Source organism: Zosterops lateralis, assembly GCF_965231275.1.
Source record: "Zosterops lateralis genome assembly, chromosome: 3".
Lineage (NCBI taxonomy): Eukaryota > Metazoa > Chordata > Aves > Passeriformes > Zosteropidae > Zosterops > Zosterops lateralis.
The window spans coordinates 14,640,269-14,657,165 of NC_139764.1; the positions used below are offsets into that span (position 1 = coordinate 14,640,269).

A 16,897-nucleotide genomic window follows, 5' to 3' on the forward strand; every position below is an offset into this window, starting at 1 on the left:
TGTTGCTCGGACTTTTGCCCTTGCTGGCGGCAGCCTGAAAGAGAGACGTTTGAATCCAGGACCCCTCCAGCTTCCATTTATTATGTGGAAGGTTCAGTTTGGGCCACCAAAGGTGGTGTCTGTTCTCAACCTTTGATTGCATTTACAGCCTGGCCTTTAAGTGTGTCTGCTCACAGGTTCTTTCCACTTACCCCTTAAAAATGCAACCTGAGTTCAGTACCCACGCTCTCTCCCCCTTTAGAGTTTAGTGGAAAAAACCACCACAAAACCAAACAAGAATTAAAAATATGAAAGCTGTAAGTGCCCTGAAGTCGACACCCCCTCAAAGAAACAAAAATAAAACTTGGCCTTTGAGCCAGCATTTTGTATAAACCAACTTGTAGCACAACACTTCAAAAAAAATAGTGTTTCTACACCTCCTGAAAAGCATTGTCACCTTTATCTTCCTCAGCTCTCTCTACTCTTCAACATACCCATGCTAAGTCATTTTGGCTTTAAACCCTACTGCGTTTTTCCAAATCTACCAATTTTTTGACCATTAAAGACAGTAACCACGATTTAAGGTTTTCTGGAGCAGCTTCTGCATCTCCCCCTTATCTCCAGGTCCAGCCACAGTCACCTTCACTCTTTGGCAGCCTGTGAACCCACGGGTGGCTGCAGCAATGCATCTGGGACAAGGGACAAAAGAAAGTCCAGCCTCTTAGAGAGGCTTAAACCTTCTGCCTCTTGTCTTACTCATCCCAATGAGGCTCAGTAGGCAAGGCTAACCCAGCTGTGCATGTGCAGTTGTGGTGCTGCAGCAGCTTGTCTGTGCAGGGTTAGAGGAACTGTAGCTGGCCTGCCCTAGTGGGGTGCAGAGAATTTTTGGGTCATCAGGGCTACACTCACACCTCTCCTGATATCTGTCCCTGCCTGTACTGACTCCTGACTGGCAACCTCAGTCAGCATCAGGATGCCTCACTTAGTGCCCAGGCAGCAACCAGATGATTAAGGGAACTTTGTCTCTGCTCAATGTCCACACCACATTTGATCCCTGCTTCCTCACCATGATCCATTTTCCCTGCTGAATCCTGCATGTGATTAGTGAGAGCAAGAGGGGGCAGGTGGTGGAGGGCATCAGACAGAGCCAAGGCCACCGGTGTCATCCTGCCCTGCATTAAATCACCTCCAAGAAGCTGGAGAGCCACAGCATGGAGGATGCCCTGCCAAGGTGTTTTGTGCAGAATCCCTGAGAGCAGAATCCCTGCTTGCTCCCACATTTCAGCCTGAAGGCATTAACTCATCTTTTCCTGGAGTGTGCCCTGTCCCATGGTGGAGGCCTGTGGCTGCTGGCAGTCTGAGCCCACACACCACCTTGGTCTCCCTCTTGCACCATCTTTGTTTTCTACTCAGAGCTACAGAGGGAAACCTACAGCAAAACAGCAACCACCCAAAGCAGAGCTCATCCAATAGATGTGACAAGGACACGGTGCTATTTTCCAACACAGACCTTTAAAATAGGTGGGGCAGACATTAGTCATGGTACTCTGTGTAGGTTTCTGCACAGTTCCCTAGGATGGCCATGCAGCACCTCCTGCAGCCCCCTGAAGCAGGAGGTGTGGGGAAGATGGGCTGCAGAGGCCAAGGCAGCTGCTGAGGAGGTGGCAGGAGGTGCCCTCCACCCTACCCTTGTCACCTCTTGCTTTGAGCCAAGACAGACTCAGCCAAGAGGCTGCTGGTGCCTCCTGGCCCAGCTCCAGGCTGTCCTTGAATGTCCTGCCCACTGAAGGACAGCCGTGCCTGCTTTGCCAAGGCAGCTGTCATCACTGCAGCCCTCCTTCCTGCCTCCTGCCTGGTTTCCACCAGAGGCTGGCTGTCCTCTTCCCTTCAGGGCACAGCCATGGTTCTGGGTGACTTGCCATCACCACAGGTGGTTGAATGCAAGAAGAAAAAAAAAAAAAAAAAAAAAAAGAAAAAAAGAAAAAAAGAAAAAAAGAAAAAAAAACCCCACAGAAAACATGAAGTGATTTTGTTGTTTGGGTTGTTTTCTGCTGTGCGCAGAAAATCAGGCCTTCCACCTCTGCCTTGTCACAGTCAATATCCTCAGATCTCCACTCCTATTTCAATGCATGATATGGATAGAGAAGGGCATCCTGGGAGAAGACACTGAGCCTTCACAGAGCACAGTCATCCAAATCTGCTATGTGGAGGGCAAGCCTACTGGGAAGATAACACCTGCCTCCTAGTAGCTGAAATTTCCTTCTCCTGAGAGGAGAGGGCACAGTGGGGATCCTCCAAGGGACTCATCAGCTGACCTGTGCCACCAGCACCATGAAAGTCCCTCCTTGCCCAAGCTGTCCTCTAAAGCTCAGTGCATGTTCAGTGCTCCAAGGCTGCACCCAAGAGAGTGGAGAGCAGGGAAGGACAAGAAGGGAACTGCTGCAAAGCAGAGGGATGGGTGCCAGAGGTGCAGTGCCATGGGTGTGTGCTACGAGAGCCAGCGAGCCCCAGTTACTGTGCTGGGATTTCTGCCACACGTGTGAGCAGTCAGCCAGGCTTCAGAGAGTCTCAGCACTTCTCCTCGTGAAACCACAGGCCCTTTGATCCTGGTGACCTACACCTGGTGTATCACCCTGTGAAAAGCTGGCATAGGAGTTAACAGGTTAATCCATCCAGGAATAGCATTGTCTCTTCCATGGGAGCAAACCAGGCTCCTGTTCACAGCTCTGGCTAACTTTCCTTTCTGCCCAGGGATGCTGTGAGAGAAATGCTGGCTCAGCACTGGTTGGACACCTGCTTCTTCTAGGAATTCTTGTTGCAAGTGGCATCTCTGGTTTACATTGACAGCCCCATTTGAAGTAATAACTTCAAAGGACTTCCTATTACTCCAGGTTGGTGTGTCTGCCTATTCAGCTCCCACACCGTGACTTTCTGCTTGTGGTTTCTATCTGGCAATATCTCCTGCTTTGCTGTCTCCTACCACCAGCCTAGTTATTTGATCTCTTCCCTCGCCCTAGGCAAAGCCACAAGGGACATTGTGCAGTTTGTGGTTCACAGCATTTCTTCTACCACCACCCTGCTGCCTGCCATGTTTGCTCTCTCTCTCAGCTCTTTCTATGTCCTGAATGGGACTCAGTGCTGAAGTTCTTGTTCTTGTTCTTGTTGTAGCTATATACAGACAGGCTCACAGTCACTCATTTTAGGGACTGAATATGCCCTCAGCTGTTTTGTTTTCCCTTAGCAGTTCCGCCTAGGTGTGAGGCTCTGTTAACATCTGCTGAGACCCATCTTTCTATAACATCTCACCAGTGTAGATCCAGAGCTCAGACAAGCAGGTAAACTATAAAGGAAGTTGTAGGGGTAATGTTACCTGTAAAAACTAATTTGATGATTTCTCAACTATACAACCACTGATCGGAAAAATAAGCAGTGTTGGTTGCAGCATTCCTCCCAAGTCGCTGTCTAAGAACTGAATTAAATGTATTGAATTACCATCAAAACATTAGGACTTTTCAATATCGGATCTCCAAAAATATTTGCAGAGCTAAGAAGTTAACTTTACCAGAAAGAACCTGAGAATATTGCTACACTGGGAAACACTTTGAGTGGGAATATCAATCCTAATTGCACCTGTTTGTGTGATATAGCTTACGCTAGCTTAGTAAATGATGTAAGCCTAAACCTGCATGAGATGGTTCTGCCAAAAAACAGAATAGTGGATATTTTTTCCAGTTTAGCTGTGTTACTTGAGGGTTACTTTTTTTTTTCTTAATCTATTCTAAATAATACAGCTGGAAAATATACACAGGAGACCAGACAAGATGCAGTCTCATATGAAAGCTTGCGCAGAAGAACTTACTCAAGAATGGACAAATCAATCACGGAGCAAAGCAAATGTGGTCTACCTTTGCAAGACGTCATATATTTAGCACTGTCATCTATTTACTCTTAAGTAGGAGAAGTTTGTCTGTAGACTTGTTATCCTCAACAAAAGATAAGGAATAAAATCAGCATCTTCACTATTGGAAAGAATCATGCATTGTTGAGAGGTAACTTACCTCCCTCTCTTTATGGGTAATCCAAATACCTTGCAGAAAATAGTAGCAATTATCCTAAATAAGACCAAGTCAATTGTTTTTGTTGTGCACAAACAAAAAGATTCATGCCTTTTAGTATCTAGCCCACTATGTAATGTGCCAGGCTGAATTACCCAGAGATACTTTGTTTTGAAAAGAGTGCAGAAATCCTGCAGGTTTAATTGCCAATAAATCAGCATGACCTACACTCCCTGACACTTTTTTTTTCACAATGATCTTTTCAAGCAGAAAATGAAGAGACTGATTTTTACAGTGTGTGCATACTGCCTTTGGAGAGATAAGAGCAGTGACACACAGGCAGGTTCCTCCACTAAAAGCTATCCTAGATAATGAAGGACTCAATCAATGGTGTGTTCTGTTTGCTTTTTCTGCTTATTTTCACCTTGTGTTATGGCACTCTCTTTTTGTTGTGATTAGGAGAGTAGTTGCTTGTTTAACAATTGGCTTTCAACTTGTATTCAGCAGTACTTGAAATTAATTTACTCATGGTTCATTTTTATGCTGATGCTTAAAATTTTAAGACAAATGGCAGTAGTTCAAATTCTGATTTGAGGTTAAATATCTGACTAAGGACTTGGTAGCTTGAAGAGAGCTTGAGTACTTTTAAAAGAAACTATTTTGATTTCAATGAAAAATACTTATTATGGTGCCTCTCAGTGACAAAGTTTTATGGCTTTCCATTATTATTCAAAAGAAAAGGTATGATTTAAAGCCCAATGAAAAGCATGAAAGCTGCCCCCCAATCTTTCTGCACGTTATAAGCTTTACTTCTCATACCAGCTTTTGCTTAGCCTATCTTTAATACAAATATCTTCAAGCATTTACAAGTGCTTAGCTTCAAAACACCAACTGAGGCAGCTGGTTATTATAATCTCCTTTAATACAGATGAGTTCATACAGGGGGAGGCTGGGAGGGGAACAGCATCTCATCATTCTGCGGTGGGTGGGCTGAGGTTCAGCATCTCTGCAATAATCCCCAGAGAGATTTGCTTTCATCCTGCCATCAGGATGTTTTTTGGCCGAATTAGGAACAGCACAGAAGATCTGTGCTGTCAGATGTTTTTGGACTCATGTTACAGGTGATGCTGTCCTCATGTTCTGCAAGAGGAATGCACAAGCTTTCCAGGGCTGGGAGGACAGGTTTGGGACATGCTCTCTGAACATCCCCTTTGCACATGGCACTTACACACCCAGGAGCACCTGGCAGGAGACAAGGCAAGGCAATGATCAGCCTACCAACTCCTCGTGTCTTCCTGGGTACTTTGTGCAATGGTTTCAGCTAGGACAGCGTTAATTTCTTCTCAGTAGCTGTTGCTCTGCTGTGTTTTGGATTTGGAATAAGAATGGCGTTGAAAGCAACTGATGTTTTGGGTTTTGCTAAGTTTATCCTAAGTTAAGGACTTTTTCCTTGTCTCACATTCTGCCAGTGAGGAGGTACCCAAAAAAACCTGAGAGGGAGCATAGCTGGAACAGGTGACCTGGACTGACCAAAGGTATATTCCATTTTACAGAACATTATGCCCAGTATATAAGCCAGGGGGAGTTACCTGGAAGAGGCAACAATCTGGGTTCAGGAAGGGTGAGTCTGGCATCTGTTAGCAGGTGGGGAGCAATTGTGTTACACATCACTTGTTTTTTCCCTTTTAATTATCATTATTATTTGCCATTTTTACTGATCTTTACTTTATTTTCCATTATTAAATTGTTTGTGTCTCTCTGTTAAACTGTTCTTTATCTCTCTCTAACCTACAATGTTTATTTTGATTCTCCTCTCCATTCAAGTGGGGTGGGGAGGGGCGAGAGAAAAGGGTTGTGAGAGCAGCTGTGTGAGAGTGGCTTAATGTCCAGCTGGGTTTAATCCACAACCAAAGCTTTTATATCAAGAGATTGCTATAGAGTTATGCTAGCACTGGTATCAAAGTGTTGACTCAGGCAGTACAAGCTACCAGTTCCAGTGACTTCATGACATGATATGAGCTCATAAGAAGAGTAGTGTGGAGTTCTGATCCTTGCTGTCTATGGCCAACATGGTTTCAGACCCCAGGCACCTCGAAAATTGTGGGTTTGCAGCCTGGTTCAGCAGGGAATTTACCCTTTTTCCTTAATCTCCCCCCATTCCTGAAGCTGCTTGATAATCACTCCATAAAAGAGAAACTCAGGAAATGTGGTCTTTGTGTGAGGCAAATAGCAATGGCTGGTTTGGTACAAACCAATTCCCAATGAATTTTTCAAGCAAGCTAAAAAATTCACTCTCACATGGATGATATTCCACCATGAAGTGAAAAGTCACAGCCTGTTCCAGTCAATGATTTCAGACAGGCTCCCTGTCTGGAAATGTTAAAAAGATAATGGTCAAGGACCTTGTGTCTGGTTGCTGCACAGTCTCTGACAGTCAAAACCACATTTTCATTAAGCATTCTTTTTCAGGGGATGAACACTGAAACCCTTATCCCCACATGCTGGGGGCTGGTATGGCTCCTGCTGGCTGTTTCTGAGGGGCTGACTTGGAGAAATGGAATGAAAGCATACCAAGTTAGATAAAGACCTGTGACATTGCCATCACTCAGAGTATAAAAGGCATGGGAGAGAAGGGTGATTGAAATGGCTTCTTTTTTCTGTAGACAAAAAAAATACTATTTCATTCTTTCATTGCCTGGACAGGATGTGCTGGGCAGAAGGATCGACTGTGTTGAAACTCCTGGCAATGGAATAAAATTTGTCCTCTTCAGTGAACTGATGCTGGGTGTAATCCCATGAGTAAGAGCAGGAGATGGATGAGGTGTTGGAAAACAGTCTGGACTCAGATGTCCTGTTGGTTATGGTCTTATTTGGAGGGAAGAAAGCCTATTCAACAGCAGCTGGTGCATTTCTCTGTGGCATTCAGAAAGGTGCCTTCCAGTTGATTAAGGGCAGCCTAATGATCATGCAGCATTTTCTTTGGTTGATATCTTCATGTACTTACTGCAGCCAGCAAACTGTATGCCACTAATGGTCCTGGTTGAGTGTAGGAAGCCTTTTCTCTGCAAGCCAGTCCTTTTAAGCACATTCACAATGCCCATCACTCACAGATTATCAAGGTTTTAATCCATTCACTATTAAATTGCCAATAGCTGGCTTGCCAACATTAAGCCTGTGGCTCATGGATCTGCCAGGTATCTGAGGTAGTCATGCCAATAATGACTGGCGGTGTAATGACTCTACACAGGCTGACACATCCTGCTGGGGAATGGCCCTTGAGATGCTTGAGTGGCACCTCCAGCCCTTCAGCGGGTGGCTTTGGCAGCTGCCACAGCCCAAGCAGGGCTGGCAGGTCCCTCTCAGCACAGAAACATGCAGCACAGCACCTCTCACACTCATGTCACCATGGCATCCAGCTGCAAGCGGACAATGGAAGCTCCCCAGGGATGTTTCCATTTGTGAATGGGAATTTACAAACTGATAAAAAGCAGATAAAATAGGGGATGGGCTGAAGGTTGGAAGGACAAAAAACAATTCTGTGCAAAATCATGTGTCTGCACATGTACATCTAGAAAATGTCTTGATCCCCATCTGAGGCTGGTTTTAGTCAGGAACCAAAGAATAGTCATCCTGCCGCTCCTTCCCCGGGTTATTATTGTTGGCTCTCTTTTGGGACAAACAAAATTTTGGTGTCCAGTTAAAGATAGTCCTTAAACCTTTTGTTTTGTTCACCAAGCACAAATCTGTGTTGAATATGCAATGAAGAAAATCCACAAAAATGCTGTCTGAAATTCATTTATGAGCCTGTCATTGCCCTAAGGGGGCTGCTTTGACCAGAGGTGCTCAGTGCCGGAATGAGACCACAGAGTTCATTAAAATGTCAGGAATTAGCTGTGTATATTCCCCACATTCTGTTACTTACTTTCCATTTATACTTTCAAAAAAATAAACTGTTTTGTCCTTATATGAATTTGTCAGGGGAAAAAAGAAGAGGAATGAATCAAAGATCAAAGGAAAATAAAAAAATAAGAGCTCAGATACAAGTGCATCTGATAACTTGGATATGCCTGATGAGAGGCTCCCAAACCCAAATCCAAGGTAAGAGAACAGGGTGAGAAGAGACACAGTCCTCCAGGGCATAATCTGTAAGCAGAGCAAGTTTTAAGGGGCCACTTTGCATAGAGTTGGTGCTGGGGAGGAAGACCCAACACCATGTCCCAGTGAGCTTGGTCTCTGAGCTATGGAGCCCCTCACCAGAAGGCATTTCTCCACGTCTTATTTCCAATGTCTTCAGCAAAAATTGTTTCATGACAAATATTCCTCCTCCATCCTTCAGAAAACACTGTAGTTTTATGACCACAATTTCCTTTTCTTTTTCCAGTGCAAGATTAGGTTTTGGCCAATGAAGCTGCCTCATGAGTTTTGAAGAGCTGGTGGTGTGTCTTCTGTACCTGCAGCTGCCAGTGGGGTGGTTCTGCACTCTTACTCTCACAGGCTATAATAGCCTTGATGTCCTGATCTTTCTTTCACCTGTAAAAACCCAAATAATTCAAAACTGTCTGAAACTTAAAGCTATCCAGGAGAGAAAAGTTTTCTCTATCTTCTGCCACTCCCAAGGCTTGAGATGATTCAAGGTGGAATTAACATTCCTTCGATCTTGCGGCTGCCATATATCAGATTTCCCTAAAACGACTGTAATCAAAACACTTATCACTGAACATCACACTTAACAAGCAATTTCCGCATTTGCATGTAGCATTGGTTACCGCTCAGCAGCAGTTTACAGCTCTGTAATCATTGCAAGGAATTCTCTCCATATGCTCCTGAAAATATCCAGGCTGGTGTTCCTGAACTGGACTGTTTAACTTATTCAGGGTTACCCTCAAAAAAGGCTTTCAGAAACACTGTGAGTTACTGGTTGTATTCTACCTCTACATTGTCTTTGTCTTTTGAGGCTGAGATTATTGTATATATGTGTGTGTATATATGTATTTTTTATATGTGTGAATATATGTGTATTTTGTATACACATAATTTAACTGTATATATATATGTATATATATAAAAAATATAAAATTGAACTGTAAGATTATACTAAATATTCAGTATAAATCCACACTGTTACAGGTGTGCATGGAGTTCAGCAAAAAAATGGGCTATGTTTAACTTAGAAAATCTGGGGTTTCAACAAGGTGAAGAAGAGTAGTGACAAATGGCTGGGCTCAAGCACAGTAATCCTCATCTGAGTAAATTTTCCAGGATTTTCCTGGGCATCTTGCTTGGTGCAGGATGACAGAATCTGCCTCAGAGCAATTTTCTTTCCTTTGTGGAGTCTGTGAGAACATCTCCAGTTGAGTACACAAAGTCAAAAGCACCTTCTGCATACCTATTTCTCATATTTGATAGGGACTGCCTTTGCCAATGCAGGAGGGGCTTTCCCTGCCCCTTCCAAGGAGGCAGAAGGGACCAGAGTTCAGGCTCCAGCACCTTTTCTCCCAGTCAGCCTAAGCTTGTGGTCCTGAAGATGGTTCCTGGAGAATCTTCTAGAGGACTTTCTCCCTTGGAACTGGAGCAGTTGCTATAAAACCCATTGTAGCTCATCTGCAGAGAAGCAGCCACCACTGTGACCCCACTCTGCAGAGCACCTGCAATTCCTGGCAATCCTGTTGGCAAACCTGCAAGCTCGGCCTGTTCAGAGCATTATTTCCTGCTTTATTTCTCTATTGTATCTCTCTTCTGAAAGCCATTCCTGATTTATAGTAACATAATTTGGACAGGGTAACTTAGATCAAAATCAGGCTCTGATGTGTGCACCAGCTATTCACTTCCATAGACCATTACACTTTATCACCAGGAATCTTTAGATTCAAATTATTTGGACAGTTATTTAGAAATCAGCAGACCTTGGCACTACAGCCCACTGAAGGGACTGTGCTGTGGGCAAAGAGAGGAGGACTTTCTTAGATGATGCCTGTTAACCTTCCCAAACTATAAATGCTTCTGATGTGCACATCTGTGCAACAGCTGGCAGAGATTACTGCCTGGACCTGATTACAGATGTCCAGTGGACTCATTCATTCTGGCATCTGTGTGGGGATAGCCTCTGCCATAGCTGAGGATCCATCTATTTCTGTTTAATCTACACATAAAGGATGTTGCATTAACAAAATTGCATTTTTTTCCCTTTCTTGAGAGAGCCCAAGGCCTCCAGACATTGCAGGTGCCTTGGCCAAAACCCGGGGTGGAGGAAAGCCTCCAACCCACGTGGAAAGCACACACTCATCCTGAGAGAGTCAGTGGGGAGATGAGAACCTGATGAGAAACAAAATAAAATGCAAATCATTGTTAACGTTTCATGTTATGTTGTTTGACATCCGTTCTGGCACTGACCCCTTTGTCTGACAGAAAAACATCAGACAAACTCAGGAGACTGAGAGAAAAACAAGTTTTTTAAATTATCACAATGAACAAAAACTGCATTTAGTTCTCTCTGAGCTGATGTCTTGCTCAAATCAGTTTTGACTTGGAAACATGGAAGAAGATTACCAAGAGGACCAAATTAGTTATTCCACTGGTATGTCTGAGGTGATATGAAACCATGATGTTCTTTTTCATCTTCACTGCAACTTGGAATTTGGAGCTTCAGTGGATCAGAATGAAGCATAGAAACCCTCCTTACTTGAGGGTTCATTTGATTTTTCTAGGAACGCATGAAAGGCAAGTTAGACCAAACTAAGTTTATATTGCATAACTTCTAACGTAGAGAAATATTGCATATGAGTAAAATTACAATGTATTAGGGCTAGGCTTTCATGTAGAACTTTGGTCACAGCTCTATAATTACATACATCAGCAGTAAGCAATTTTGCTCTGTTAACTTTGAAAGATCATATCTACTTAATTAGGATGATGAATTTACTTAATGTTTAAGAAAAAAAGTCAGTCAAATAATGTTAAAACTTATTTTGGGCATTATTTGCTGTTCCTATATGCACAGTTTTGAGACACCAATAGGGCACTCCATCCAAATCAATCACCAAAAAAAGCACTTCATGTTGCCAAGGATCCACACAAGAAGGCGGCAGTGTTGCCTCAAACCCTCCTGTCCTGAAGACTAAATCATTAATTATGAAAATGCAATAATTTTTGTCCTCTGCAGAGGCAGGACCTCAGCAAGAGGTGATCCCTGTGAACCATCATTCAGAGGCTGTGTTTTGCTCCTGAAAGCCACCAATGAGGTGACAAGGTGGCCACAGTCACTCCAGATAAGGACCTTTCTAGCTCATCATTATGTGCCCAGCCATGGCCAGAGGTGGACAGCAAGGGGAGGGCAGGAGCAGCACAAGTGTAACAGGATCCTTCTGTCCCTAATATTCTCCCAACCTCTCCTTATGTTCAGCTCAGGGGCTTCCAGAGCCTGCTGCACTTTGTCATTCAGTAATCAAAGGGCCTCTCCTCTAGGCATTTTGCCATCTTCCCTTTGAACTCATGAAACACCATCCAAACACCACCCTTTGGAAAAGACCTCCTGAGGTCCTAAGCTCCACCTCTGCTTCCATGGAGCACCACCTCTTTTTGTCCTGACCCTGTTTTCTCTCATTTACCTCCCTATAATTTGGTAGCAGTCAAGGAGAGGTCACCCCGTTCCCTGTACAAAATCTCTCTTCATAAAGACCATCTGTGTGACAAAGGGTGGCCAGTTCCCCAAGCATACTGACAATAAAGTACTCTGGCCCAGAACAAACTTTTGCCCTTTAACAGAGGGGAGCTAGGATGGATGGATGGATGGATGGATTGCCCAAGAGATGGAGGCAGGTGGCCATGCCAGGGAGCAGCTTGGTGGCAGGTGAGGGGATCAAGCACTGGGTCCATGACCAGATGGAGGCATCCAGCAGGCACATGAGGAGCAGCCAGGAGTGGGGAATGGGGTGTATGGGGATCCCAGGAGCCTGGCAATGGGTGCACTCAGGGCCCTGGCAGCCAACAGCAAAGGCCAGACACACTGCTTTGGGGATTTTTGGCTTGTTTCCCACCTTCAAGAGGAAGGAGGCTGTGACAGGAAAGTAGGAATTAGTCTCCTGGCTCAATCTCAAAGTCCAGTCCGTTCAGCAATTCTGATGCAGACTGGTGTTGGATGCCTCCCAGGGTATAGAAAAACCTGTGTTTTTCCTGCCAAAACCAGGAGTTAAACACTGGCTTCCAGGAGGCCATTCAAGAGCTTTTTCAACTTTATTCTCATTTGGTTTAGCAACAACAATAGTAGTGCTGGGTATTCCTGATCGCACCCGCTCCCCTTTGAGAATGGGAGGCAATAGGGAAGCGGAACTGGAAACGATTCCTGTGGCTACAATCTGCAGAACAGAGGTGAACTGTTGGCTGAGCCAACACGGGCTCATACAGATATCTGAGAGTGTTCTGGGCAGGCAAACTCTTCATCTGGGAAACAGGAAGACCCCCCAAAAGGCATTAGCAAACCTTTTTTAACTTCCAGATCACATAGCTGTGTTTACGCCACCCGCGTTATTTATTGGCCATGTACTTGACAAGCACTTACCATGAGGAATACTAATTCAAGGTGGCAGTAAGTTTCAGGAAGACAAGCAATTTTCAATCAACATTTTTTCAATTAATACTATTTCCAGCCTTACCTAAACATGGGGAACTGCTTATATGGAGACTTGTATGGTAAATCATTTACTTTCTCCATACATTTGTTTCAAATATATGAAAGTAATACTTCTGTTTAATTTTCCTACTAAATCCAAATAATATTTTCATAAGTTAATGAATAGTATCACATCTTCATATACTTGCTGGTTTTCTGATTTCTGGGTCAGAATGTCCTTATATGAGGTCTGAAGGGAATAATATCACTTGCTTCAACCCAGCAGGCAGTTGCCAAAGGAATGTATAGTGAGAATAAAGCCAATTAGGTATTAAGATGGCCTCTCTTGTTCTTCCAGGAACTTTTATATCCATACCAATTGTTCCGCACTCTCAAGTCAGTTGTAGCTGCACTCATTGTTTTTCACAGCTTCCCAAAAGTGAACAGCACAGCAGCTGGGGGTAGCTCTAGTTTGGGGGAGCAGGAGATTAATTTGCCAGTCAAACAGCCAGAGTTACAGAGATTTTGGAAGCGTAATCAACTCCCTGTCCACAGTGCATCATCACCTCAAACTGAGATCATCAGATGGAATAGATTGATGAGGGCACAGCAAAATCAATCCCCTGTATGCCATAAAAACCTATCAGCACGTGCGAGGACATGTGTGATGTGGTATTCACAAAATTGCATTTACGCATGACAGTAGATTCCTCTGTTTATGTAATCATTGTATTGACATTCACTACAACCTGCTTGCAGGAGCATATTTTGAATTTTCAAAGCATGGCTAAGCTGGCAGGTGCTGTGTGAGTCACTATCGAACTGCAAAATTGCATGAGTGATGTCCTATCATATATGAATATCTGTGCTATACAAGGACATGAAAGAGACCTTCACAAGGTTTAAGTTAAGTACACTTTAATTAAAATTAATTACGGCAATGATCTCAAACTAGATGCAATCACAGCTGATGACTGTTAAAAAAGTGTGGTGAAAGTTCAAAGCGCAACCCTGAGTTTTAACTGCTGGAGATATCTTTTTGTTTGTTTTTGCAATCAGATTTTTGCAATCAGGAAGTCTCTAAAGCTTTGTTGTTGCTGATTATATAAAAATATAATTTTTTAAATTTATTACCCCCTATAATAAAAAAGTGTCTGCTAAGGAGAGGGTGGATGAGCTGTAAAGGATTATGCATATCCAGGCTTTTGCTGGCTGATACAATGCATCCTTGCCATAGAGAAGGACCTCAGGTCAGTGCCAAACTGAGCAGCTCAAGAAGAAACCCAAGGTGGTTAATCAACAGCACTGTCTTTGGTGCTTCAGCTCTGTGCCCTCAGCTCCTCCCTTGGGCCTTCACCATCCCTTTCTGAAAATACAGGAAACATGTTCCTGGGAGCAAATGACAGCACTCAGGCTGGGTATGGGTGAGCCAGGCTGCAGGTCACCATTCTTGGCCTGGGGAAAAAGAGAAATTTCTTCTGCTGATAGAACTGGTTCAGCCCCACTGAGCTCATTAGGAGGATTTGCGTTTGCATCAGCTGCACATCTGTCTCCCAGCTTCCTTTGCTTACTCCTTCCATGGATGAAGGGGTCTGAAGAAGAGCCCTGGAATGTCACTCTACGAGACTGTTTTGATGCAGGGAGGGGCAGGGCAGAGTCACTGGCGTGTGACAAACCAGGCGTAGCATCAACACTATTGACGTGCATCGGGCCAGCCTTCAGCCCCCTGAGCCACCACAGCCTCGCCAGCAGCAGCACCACTGAGATTCTGCTGGGAACAACAGCCTGGCAGCTCACAAAGAGAAACGAGGCTGACCTTGCTGTGTCTTACCCGAGTCCTTCTCTTCTGGGGATGCCACAGGTACAAATCCAAGATGCTGAACTTGATGGCAAGTGGGAACTTTGCAGTTGGACTCTGCAGAAATGCAATTAAGTCATCAGTGTAAATTAGCTTCATTTTATTTATCTACAAAACATCAGGCTAATGCAAGTCCCATGATTTTGCTACTTAGAGCTGCTTTCTGGTTACCTTGGTGGGTACATCCTCTGTTATGTTTCTTCAGAGTTTTCCCTGCTCTCTTTTTCCTTTTCCCATGTCTTGCACAATGCTGTGCTGGCTGTCAGCATTTAGTGAGCTACAAAGAAACAAAAGGGTAAACTTTTCCCATGAGAATTGAACCAAAAAACAGCAGAAGGTTGTTTAGCAACTTTATGAAGAGCAAGGGAAGCCAAAAAGGGCTCCTGAAACACCTCTATAGCAGTGAGTTATTTCAGTAAGTTTTGTAACTAATATAAGGCTTAATGCTTTACTGCATGTGAAATAATGTTGCGGACTCAGGGCAGAGATATTTTACTCTCAGTGATGTGACCATACATGCACTCTACACAGCCACCTCCAAGCTGCTCAGGTGAAGGCTTCCATCCATGGCCAAAGCCACACTTTGAAACCAAATGTGGAGCCACAAGCACAAGAAAAATGCTCTCCCACTGATGAAGCAACAGTGGCAAAATAAGCCACCAGCACATGCAGAACCAACACTGGCAGTAGAGTCTTTTTCTGTAGTTATCACATTGATTGGGGTATTTTTATCTCCCTAAGAAGAAGATAAGTTTTACCATTACAGGTGCTGTCTCTACTGTAATCTTTGCTGACAAAATCCTACCAATAAAAACATCTATACAGCAGCCTTCAGTCACTCCCGGGTCCGCATCTTAAGATGTGGATGCAAATATTCTATTTGAGTTGACTGAAAAAACATAGTCTTTCTGCTCCCAGCAGTATTAAACAGCTCCCCACACATCCTCTTATTTATATTAATTTATTCCCAGCTTTAAATATGTTTTCCCAGCTGCTAAGGCAAACCTTATTCACACTTATGACAATACAGATTTAAAAATCTGTATCAATCTGATAATATTCAGACATTCATCTTGAAAACACAATTTGAGCCATGACCACAGAAGCAAGTACACTTGTTTATCACCACTGTGGTTATTTGCAACAACCATGGTTGCTTGAAAAAGACAAGATTCTTTTAAGTAAAGTCTTTTGGCACTCACTAAGATGTATGTAGATGTAGATAGCACATTTTCAACAACTACAGCCATGTATTCTCAATAATGACTGTAACAGTGAAACTGTTTTTCATGTTATTATTGATGTGATAATTGGTTTGAATATTGCAAAGTATGGGACATGAGAAAGAGTGGTTGTTACATTTTGAAAAAGCTCTCCATGCTGTTTCCATAACACAGGGGAAGTCATAATTAAAGTAATTTGTAAAGAGGGTATTACATTAGTGGTGCCACACAAATCAAACAAGGCAAACAACTAGTTGAAAGTATTCTCAATATCCATCACACATTTTGTGCAATTAAAGTGATACTTCTGTAGCTGCCAGTTAAAAACCCTTAACTACCTCCTACCCAGTAATACAACCAGAGGAAAGAGCTGGATTTGATTCCATGTGAGAATGGTGAGCAAAAAAATTATAACAAATTTCTTATATTTTTTTTAATGAACAGCCATTGGAGGAGACAGAAGTAAGAGCAGCACAACACTTGATTTAGCACTGAGATTTATAACAGTCTTAATGGCAAGGTGAAGACTTTAAACAAAAGAGCCAACTTCACCCATGCTGTACCTCCAGAGGTGCCATGAACACATTGAGCTACTTCACAGAAGGAACAAAGCCTGCTGCCTTTATTTTTCAAGAGTAACATCTAGGAGACTTCGAGCTGGAGGGATCTGTATTTGCATTTTCAGGAAACGAGGCAAGACCTTCAGCTGGCGCATAAAAAGCAGGATTGCCAGCTTCCATCTGTTCACCTTGGATGTTTCATGGCCAGCCCATTTGGGCTCAGGATGTGCTTCCAGGTGACATCCTGCTTCCTGTTTTGGTTTTTAGGTTGGTTTGACATAGGATTTTTCCTTCCAATAATAATTTGCTCCCCTTAATAGTGAAGCTGGAGCTCACAAGCTTTCTCAGCAGATGCTGGCTGCAGATTGCATTGCAGATCCCAGCCGGTGAGGGGTGGCAAGTGTTCAGCACAGATGGCACTGCTAGGATGCCTTGCTGCTGTTTTCCTTATTTTTTCCCCCAAACCCTCAAATGACAAGGTGAGAACTAACCAAAATCCATCTCTGTTGGGTGGGTTGGAAGAGTGAGTCACTTCAACCTGACTGCAGTGGGGGAGGCAAGGCTGGGGCACAAGCCACATCCTTGTCTGCATCCAGATGAGTCTTTGGAGAATTGTC

The 16,897-nt window shown here is 43.6% G+C and overlaps 1 protein-coding gene across 1 annotated transcript in view; it reads right to left on the bottom strand.

Moving 5' to 3' along the window:
* FOXN2 (forkhead box N2) overlaps positions 1–16,897 on the bottom strand; it is a gene marked incomplete at its 3' end in the record, with an annotated part of 46,570 nt that overhangs the window by 28,619 nt on the left and 1,054 nt on the right. Inside the window, 2 exon segments of the mRNA XM_083857684.1 lie at positions 14,471–14,554; positions 14,669–14,774.